Source organism: Ailuropoda melanoleuca, chromosome 19 (assembly GCF_002007445.2).
Source record: "Ailuropoda melanoleuca isolate Jingjing chromosome 19, ASM200744v2, whole genome shotgun sequence".
Lineage (NCBI taxonomy): Eukaryota > Metazoa > Chordata > Mammalia > Carnivora > Ursidae > Ailuropoda > Ailuropoda melanoleuca.
This window is the reverse complement of record NC_048236.1, coordinates 8,525,426-8,535,440: the sequence shown is the minus strand read 5'-3', so window position 1 is coordinate 8,535,440 and position 10,015 is coordinate 8,525,426. Positions and strand designations below refer to the sequence as shown.

General features: G+C 41.2%; 1 pseudogene; it reads right to left on the bottom strand.

Moving 5' to 3' along the window:
* Nucleotides 1–463: 463 nt before the first annotated feature.
* Nucleotides 464–10,015, bottom strand: part of LOC100465818 — a 150,637-nt pseudogene continuing 141,085 nt past the window's right edge.

The window sequence follows — 10,015 nt, the reverse complement described above, 5'->3', positions numbered from 1 at the left end:
CCCAGGTTCACTTAGAGCATGTGGTCACCTGATGTGTAGTGAAAGACCTCACTCGGCACTCACTCATTTGGAAATACGTTTTGCTTGTTTTCTTTTTTAACAGAAGATAAATCTGTATTTATCTCACACTTGTAGGCAAGAATACATGAATATATATATGCTGTTCCAAGTTTTTTTTTTTATTTCAAGATACTTTATTTTAAAAACAGGTCAGAACCCGAAGCTTGTGGCCCATTCTGCCAGTGTACAAGCTACGAATGCTTGCTCAGCAGCTGAGGGGCACTCTTTGGTAGCATGTTTGAAAAGTGAATAAAAATCCATAAGAAACAGGGGCGCCTGGGTGGCGCAGTCGTTAAGCGTCTGCCTTCGGCTCAGGGCGTGATCCCGGCGTTATGGGATCGAGTCCCACATCAGGCTCCTCTGCTGGGAGCCTGCTTCTTCCTCTCCCACTCCCCCTGCTTGTGTTCCCTTTCTCGCTGGCTGTCTCTATCTCTGTCGAATAAATAAATGAAATCTTAGAAAAATCTGTACGAAACAAATATTCAAATAGTTCCCATAGCAACACAGGTAAGTGGCCCCATCTCCTCGTGTTCCATATTATTGCATCTGTGCCAACCCTATTTACAAAGATATTTCAAGAAAACTAGCAGTACTTAAATTAAACGGTCCCCCCCCCCATCCCGTAATTCAAGCGAACCTGGCGGTTAACAGCTGTAGGAGTGGTACCTACACGGTAATGCTTGCGGAAGCAAGGCAGCAGGGGACATGTCACCCCACTTCATCCCGTTCTCCCAGGGGGAGCACAGGATACAGGCAGGGGGCTGCCGCCCTGCTCCTCTCCTTCCAGCAGGAAGTCATGGCTCTGGACCTGCCATGTGAGTTGCCATGCTGGCCCCAACGTCACATAGTAGATGGTCAGCCTCTGGAACCCTTTGAAAGTAGAAGCCGTGGCAACAGTGGAAGCACTGTGTTTTCAAAGAGCGTCCACTCCCGCACATGCATCTTGGGCAAGTCACAGCACTCAACAGTGCAATTGAGGTTGTCACATGTTGGTCCCCATATGCTGGCCGAATAACACTTCTAATCTGGTTTGGGTCTCTTCTGCACGAGGGGCTTCATGTGTACATGATCATAAAGGATGCAATTAAATGATCCATATACCCCATCATTCACATAATACCTAAAGGTTTGTTCACTCGACTGGTCGTCGTCATCAGAGCCGGTCTGTTCCTTTCCTACAAGGTTTTTTTTTGGTGGTGCTGTTAACTGCGAGTGTGAAAGCTGATGCAACATATTATCTGCTGGGCTCAGCTATGATTCTCATTCCCAAGTGTGCTGGAAAACACTTGTCCAGTGCTGGGTTGATAACACTGGTGGTCTCTTCAAATTTAAGCTTTACATCTTCAGATCCAAGAAAGCCACCTTTGATATCAAGCAGATACCGTGTTGAAACCCGCCTCAGCTCCTATGACAAAGACACAGCCAGTATCAGAGATGGTGTGCACGAGGGTCTCTGTACAGCCACTTCCCACATGGAAGCTGACACCGATGACATCAATATATAGCTCTTTAGCCGCAAAAAAGAACTCTGCACCAAATTTAACACTGAGGCAACAGACTGCTTTGAAATCATCAGTGGCAGTCCGCAAAACCAGCTTTGCCTTTGGATGTGCCCTGGCAACTTTGATCAGTTGGACTTCACGATCAGAAGTTATCATCTGGACTGCATTATTGACAGCGTACTTAATCTGAGACGCTTGTTGGGATTTGCATAGATAATCCTCTCTGGAGGCAGCCGGAGGTCGGCACCAATTGTACTTCAGTCTTGCTGGTGAAGTCATATCCTGTCCCAATGGCAGCTAGGGTCTTCACTGTGCTTTGGTGTTCATTGCATTTGACGGCATCAAAGGGGGTGACCTGAGGAAGGGCTTTTAACCATCTCAGATGTTTCTTTAGAATGTCTCCCCGGTCTGCAACATAGAAGGCATCCTTATCATCAGGAGATGACACTTCTTTAATTTTTGGGGCCAGGCCGTCCTTGGCAGTAATGTCTTCAGAGAGGAAATGGCAGTCAAACTCTGTATTAACTAAAGTTGTTCATGGTTTCTTGATGTTTCCATGGAAAACTAAGAGATGGAATTTAGAGAAATTATGGCCAGCATTTCACAAAGGCAATTCCTGGGAATTCCAGGTCTCACTGAAGATGCGTGTGCCCTTGGTGCAGCAGTGGCGATGTTCTCATGAGCACAGAATTTGCTGTCTTAGAGCACACGGGGCGCCAAGGGCCAGCCCCATGGAGAGTGTGCAGGCAGGCTTGCTGCACTGCCACCCTGGTCAGCTGCCCCCCCTGCGGCCCCACTCCCTTACCCGGGGACCGCCAGCTGGGAGCTCTGGCTTAGAGGCCAGGGGGCACTGACCTGTTGTTCCCTCAGAACAGAGCCAGGATAACTGATGCACACAAGAAATGAACCCTAGCTGTTCTAGTAGGCTGTGTTGTTTTTCCAGCTAAACTAAAGTGGACTGCCTCATGGAATTTACCTTTTATATAAAATGTCTACATTTTAAAGATTTTGTGGTCCCTATATCATGTTTTTGGATTCTTATAGCTCCCTCCCCCAAGAGTGCCTATTACTGTGTTAGGCATATAAATGTTGCCTCCTCCTCCAAGATACATTAAAGAAATAATTCATGCCGGAGTGCTTAGTATCATGGAAATGTGCAAGGGGGTCTGTCTGCATTTCAGGGCTTGTGGTTTCTAAAACAGATTCTCCCAGGCAAATTCTCTTTTCCGAATCTTTTTTTCACATTCCCTTTCCATTCTGCTTCTCTGCTAACCAGCCAACCACAGTGACCCCAACATCCTCGACAGTATTGGCTCTTGAAAACATAACAACTGTCCTATTAATTGGAATTCTGATTTCAGGGAACATACAGTGTCAATTTGACAACTTACAAAGCTAGAGTCTTGCAAAGTGTCACCAGGAAAATGACAGAGAGGCACCTGTTCCTGCCCCAGGAGGGAAGTACTGAATGCCACAGTCTTGCCCTAATTCAGCCTCTCGAGAAGTTACCTTTGCCAGCAGCACGAACCAAGTCATAGCCATTAAAGAACAAACAACCGTGAGAGAAAAGCAAGCTGAAAGAGAGGAAAACAATGCTGTCCACCTTAACACACAGGAGGGTTCTTCAAGAACATTTGAGTTGCATGGAAGGTTGACCCTCAAACGGTTGCCTAGGTCAGCAGGACCTGAGGCGGTCCCCAGGGGTGAGGACTGGTCAGGTAAGTTAAAGCTGCCTTCAGGGCACTTTCAACTTAGGCACCAATTTCTTCAAGACTAAGGATAGGAAAGCCACACTGTTTGAGTTCAACTTTCTCCTTCACTTTCCCCCCCCCGCCCCTGTTTCCTTTGTTCCTGTGAGTCCAGTATATACAAGAGTGACTTCCAATGGCAGGGAAAATTCTTTATAAGGATGTTGCCTCCTGGTCTGATCTGGACTTCACTTTTTAGCAATCCTAACTCATTTTCTAGGCTCCAGGCATGACTGTGCAGAATTTTTTTAAAAGACATTTTTACTTCCAACCCCCTAAGTTCTAGGCTCTCTTTCGCCATGAATTCTCCAGACCTTTTCTCAGTACCAAGTTAGGTGTCGGGGCACAGTTGCTGGTTCTCGTTACCATTTTATTTCCCAGCTTTCAGCTTGCCTCTTGTTGGTTTTCTTCCAGATATCCTTGAAACTGCCTTATGTCTCTTTGGGCTGATCTCATTCCTGGCTTGACAAATTCAAAACACGGTGGTTTTGTTTTTTTTTTTTTTCCCCCAGACAGAAATTGTTGTACTTTTATTAATTGTCAAACTAGGATATTAATGGAAATACTCTTTATATCATGTATACTACATTATAATATTATATATATCATAATATTTTAGTCTCATGTTTCCGTCATTGAAGAACAAAAATACTCTGTGGTTTTCCTTCTACTACCATTAACAAGGCTAATCAGAACTTTGCTTTGAATAAGTTTGGTGATCTTACGTACTCTATAGATCTCTGCTGAATTTGAAAGTTATTAATCATTTTATTTTTCCTTAGAAATTTTCCACTCTTTGGCTTTTATGACACTGCCATTTGTTGATTCCCTCATAATCCTCTGGCTATTTTTCCTGTATCTGATGGCTTCTTTTTCTCAACGTATTTCACAGTTCTGTCCTTGGAGCCCTGTGCTTCTCACTCTATACAACGGAATAACCTATTCTGCAGCGTTCAGACAAAAACTGCTTCTAGGTCAATTACTCATGAAAATCTTCTAAGAAGGTACCCACTGGAAGCCAGTATAGCATATATTATCTTTTCCTCCAATATTGAAACTCCAGTTCCGACTGAGGTTCAGACGTAGTCGTGTTTACCCTCAAGGACCATGCTGTATGACACGTAAATAATTTTAAAGATAAGCATCCTTTCTAACCAGGCAGGATATCTATCATAGCTCAAGAATATGGGGACTGAGACTGAAGGAGGGTATATTTCTTTTGGAAGGGCAGGTGGAGTCGCTGCACTTACTGAATTGTGATCTCTCTGTTTTGCAAAGCATGTGCAGTTCAATTTGTAGTAGTGAAATGTGTAGGTGATCAAGCTTTGTTACTCTCCTAGGGTGATCCTGTCTGTGCTCACCATTTCATGTACCATCTCTGTGTATATGTGTGTATATATGTGGAAGCTGTTAGTATTAATATTAGTATTAATTTAATTTCATTTTCCTGACTGAATGTGGTAGGTTCCGAGGCCACAAAAACATGGGAAACAGTTATGGCTAACTGCTTCTTGATACATGTAATTTTCCCATTCATTCAACAATTATTCATTCGACTCACTGTGTAGCAGACTCTGTGTGTTAGGTATGAGTGATACTAGGGCAAATAAACAAGCAATTCCTGCTTAACAGACTGTTATACCTTATAAAGAGTGGTGAGTGCATTCATTCATTTTGATTGATTAATTTACTATGTATTAGGTATTGTGTAGCAACCTGTCAATATAAAGAAACATAGTTCCTGATTTCTGGGGGCTCCCAATTTAGGGTTCGTACAGGAACAGAAAGAAATAGACACATAAGATGGTCATTATGATACAGTAGAGCCATGCTGATAGTTATGCGGTATTTAGAGAAGGACAATATTATTGCAATAAACTAACCTGTATCGGGGAGAAGTAAAATGAAATCTTGATCTAAGATTTCTCTTACTTGTGTAGTGTAACTATTGATATCATTGATTTGATCTTTCGGGACTGGCCACTTCTAAAAGAAAACCACTGCAGTGGATTTGGTGGGTGGTGGGTGACTTTCTACAAGAAGTAGCACTTTGTTTGGGGCTTGAATACCATTGTTACTTTAAATGTGGGGACACAGTTGGGAACAGTGGGCACTGTAGCCTGGAGGACGACTACAAGCCAAAACATAAAGTAGAAATCATAAGCCATAACATAAAGCTAAGTAACATGAGTAACGTATGTTATTAATAAGGTGAATCATGGCTTCCCTGACTGCACAGGGGTTGTGTGTGATGGGGAAGGTAAAAACAAGGTGAGGTGGTTGTGATGAGGATAGCTTATGGGATTACTTATAGCGTAAGCTGGTAGAAGAATATGTACTTGGTGCAATATCCAGTTTTCCATTCATTGCCCCATCCCAGTTTTTACCAAGTGCTTACATTGTACTTGTGGTGCGGTGTTCTGGAAATATGTTAAAGAAGAACAAAGAAAGAAAAAAAGACAGGCTTTGCTTCCAAATGTATAGTTTATTTATTTGTTTTTTAAATATTTTTTTATTATATTATGTTTGTCGCCATACAGTACATCCCTGGTTTTTGATGTAAAGTTCGATGATTCATTAGTTGCGTATAATACCCAGTGCACCATGCAATTATGTGCCCTCCTTACTACCCATCACCAGCCTATCCCATTCCCCCACCCCCTCCCCTCCGAAGCCCTCAGTTTGTTTCTTAGAGCCCATAGTCTCTCATGCTTCACTCCCCCTCTGATTACCCCCCTTTCTTTTTTTCTTTTTTTTTTTTTAAAGATTTTATTTATTTATTCAACAGAGATAGAGACAGCCAGCGAGAGAGAGAACACAAGCAGGGGAGTGGGAGAGGAAGAAGCAGGCTCATAGCAGAGGAGCCTGACGTGGGGCTCGATCCCATAACGCCAGGATCACGCCCTGAGCCGAAGGCAGGTGCTTAACCGCCGTGCCACCCAGGCGCCCCTACCCCCCCTTTCTTTATCTTTTTCTTCTCCTACCGATCTTCCTAGTTCTTATGTTCCATAGATGAGAGAAACCATATGATAATTATCTTTCTCTGCTTGACTTAGCAAATGTATAGTTTAATTTAAAAATGGAGAAGCAAAGTAAGAAATACAACACAATCTTGTAATTGGTATAACATGAAAATATACAAAGAAAAATTTCAAGAATCTGCCTGGGAGAGTCAAGGAGAGCTGTACCCATTTGGTCACCTTGAATCATATAATGAAGGAGGGGTAAGTAAGATGGTAAGGTTGAGGACTGCAGACAGAAGGAACAACAAAGACTGAAAGGGATATCAGAGAGTGACTTTCTGGGAGAAACTGTGTATAGTTCTAGAACACTACAATTTAAAATGTTTTTCTCTTTGGAAAGGGAAAGGGATCAGTGTGGGTGGGAAGTGAAAATGATCAGGGGCTGTTGAGCTTTATCCTCCAGCTTTGCTGTGCTCTGGATGGGATTAACATGGTGGATTATTCTACTCAAATGTGTACTTTACAGATTTAACTATAGGCAAAATGTGGAAGGTATTTTGTAGTGATAATGCTAGAAATGAAGCCTGTCTTCAGGGGGGACTAGTTAGGAGGCTCTGTACCAAGTGTGGTAGCAGAAATGGAGATGCAAGAGACATAAAGTAAGTAACCAGACTTGAAGACAGAACATATATCTAGGATGAGGAAGTACAGGCCACACAAGAAACTCACATAGTTTTGTCATAGATAGTGGCACCATTGGCTAGCCTAACAGGTGATCTAGCCAGGCTGCATCAGGGACTCCAAAACTATGAAGTTACAGGATACCTCTTCCCCATAAATTTATTTGGCGTGAGTTGATAGGCATAGATAGGGCTATTTCCCTGATTGGAGAGACAAGATCTGGAGCTGTGTCTTCCAAAAAGAGAATAAGAAGTTAAGGGCAGTAAAAAAGATGGCATGAAGCTGAGACCACTGGAAGAGATTGCAAGTATTTATGACTATATTCTCCGTGCCTATTACAAATTCAAGAAGACCTAGGAGAACAATAGTGAGAAGAGATTCAACCACAGATTTGGAAAACCCATTCCTCCCTACAGAAAAAGATAAGCAATAGGTCTTTATATAATTTTTAAAAATATTTATTTATTTGAGAGAGGGAGGGAGAGAGAGAGAGAGAGAGACAGCGCACGTGAGCACCAGTGGGGGAAGGGGCAGAGGGAGAGAATCCCAGGCAGATTCCCCGCTGAATGGGAGCCCAACACAGGGTCTCATCTTAGGACCCAAGAGATCATGACCTGAGCTGAAATCGCTAGTTGGACGCTCAACTGACTGAGCCACCCACGTACCCCAGTCTTAGTAAATTTTATAAGCATGAATTTTTCCAAATTTTTGTTGATATTTAGAGTATACAAATTTTTAATTATTCCATTTTATAAAGAACAGCTGCCTCTTTCCAAATGTGGCTTTGCAATAAGAATTTTCATTCTGATTCTGAAGAGATACTCTGAAATATTCGATTTGATTTGATTTTATAGGGAAATTGCAAAAAGAGGCAAAAGATGTGGATGTGTACACAAGAAATAATTCATCCCAGTATATTTAAAGAAAAGAACACTCATGAATCACCATTATTTATCTTCTGTTAATAAGAAGTCAATCATGGAGAAATGCTTTGAATTTGATATGCATTTAAATTGCAAAAAGAATTTGAGCTTGTTTTTATTTGAAATGTAGAAATGTGTTTTTGTTTTTATACAGTGAGTTATGTACTTTTTTGATGTTTTCAAGGTTTTATTAAAACATGAAGCAAAAACAATCATCAATCCAATTAGGGAAAAGTCTTTGCTCTGAACATCTGTTGGTTTTGCCAGTCAGCATCCATACAACCTTTTTTGGTAAAAATTTCCTTTGGGAAACTGCCCTTCCTTTTACTTTCGAGAGTAAGATTGAATGGTACTAAACCACATCTTGCTCTCAGGATGTGTCCTGATTGGAATAATGAAATCAGCAGAACGCACCAGTAGAGCCCTGAATACAATGATCAATCAGTTCACCAGTGAGGAGGCTCCCGCTCCAAAAGCAGAGCAGATCAGCTGGATCTTTGTGACAGTGTTGAGTTCCATTTTCCTGTGTTTCCTAACATGTTAGTTAATTTAGGTAAGAATCAACCTTCTGTTGGTACTTCATGGGAGTCATGGAGACATAAGTAACTTCCATCTTTAATAACTCATGGTAGTTTATCTACTAATTCAGACATACCATGTCCATAATTATCAGATCACTAAGGTTCTGAATATGAAAGAATTATCAGGGATGCCATCTTAATACTGTCATCGAGGTTATTAACAGGAGTGCTTTTATAGGAAATTTCATTGAATTAAGCTATATTCAGTTTGTAAGAGGGAGGAAGAGTCAACATGTGTCTTTGAATATATATCTAAAGTCCTGTAACTTTGAAAGCTGATGTACTCTACTTTGGAGAATTTCCTGTAGTCAGGACACCTGGGTAGCTCAATCGGTTAAGCATCTGCCTTTGGCTCAGGTGGTGATCTTGGGGTCCTGGGAGCAAGCCCCGCATCAGGCTCCCTGCTCAGTGCGGAGTCTGCTTCTCCTTTCCTCTCTGCCCCTCACCACCTTTCTGTTTGTGCACTCCGTTCCCGCTGTGCTCTCTGGTCTCTCTCATGCTCTCTCACTCTCAAATAAATAAATAAAATCTTAAAAAAAAGAAAAAATCTCCTGTGTCTAATTTTACAATTTTCCCAACTGTCAAGACATAGGAAGTGGAGCAAAAAAGGGTGAATGTCATGACTTTTTATAAAGTCCCTTTCTTGCTCAAAAGAACAAAATAAAGACCTAATCATTTAGAGTCATGTGACAGGAGAACTCAGGAAGGGTCAAGAGTAATAGATCCTTATAGAACTTTAGATGAGTGTTCCATCTCATTGGCCTCTAAAATGTTTACATAGAGTGAGCATGAGTTTTATCCCAAGCTAGAAAGATACTTGTGACTCATTTCTGGGATATCAGAGGCTTCTTTGTATTTAGACCATTGGGTGTATGCTCTGCTGGGTGATGTGCTTGGGTCATAGACAGCAGTAGAATGTGTGGTAATGTCCGGAGGAGAAGTAAGACACAGAATTTTCAGAAACAAATCATTGACTATCATATACCAGGCAGCAAAGATACAAAGTCAATTCCAAAGTCATGTTTCATCTGGAAACTGTACCCAGGCCTACTACCTGAGAACAGTGACTCTTGATCTATCAGACTTAACCTCCCCTTTTCATAATAAATGTTTTGTAATCTTCTCTTTGCTGTCCTTGAATGAAAATCATAGAGAATATAAATTAACTATGCATGTAATTAAAGAATCAATATGATGGTATAACTGTAATACCCAAGAAAAATTATACAAAAATAATGTATATATTTTTCAATATATGAAGGCTTAGGCTCCACTGCCCTACATGATACAGTGAGGTAGTCAAATGCTACATCTGTGCATAGAATCGTGAATACAGAAGCTACAAATAGAGAAAGGTAATGATGTGATTTATTGGTAACTGACATATCAGACTAGTGATGTGCTCTTCAAAACACTGAATAACTCTAGAAAAAAATTCACACCAGACAAAGTTTAATCTTTGCTGGATTTGCATTCTTGGAAAATTTAAGATATTAAAATCCAGTATATTAAAGTTGCAAAAATTTTATATTTATAAATCAAAGGGAATTAGGTTCT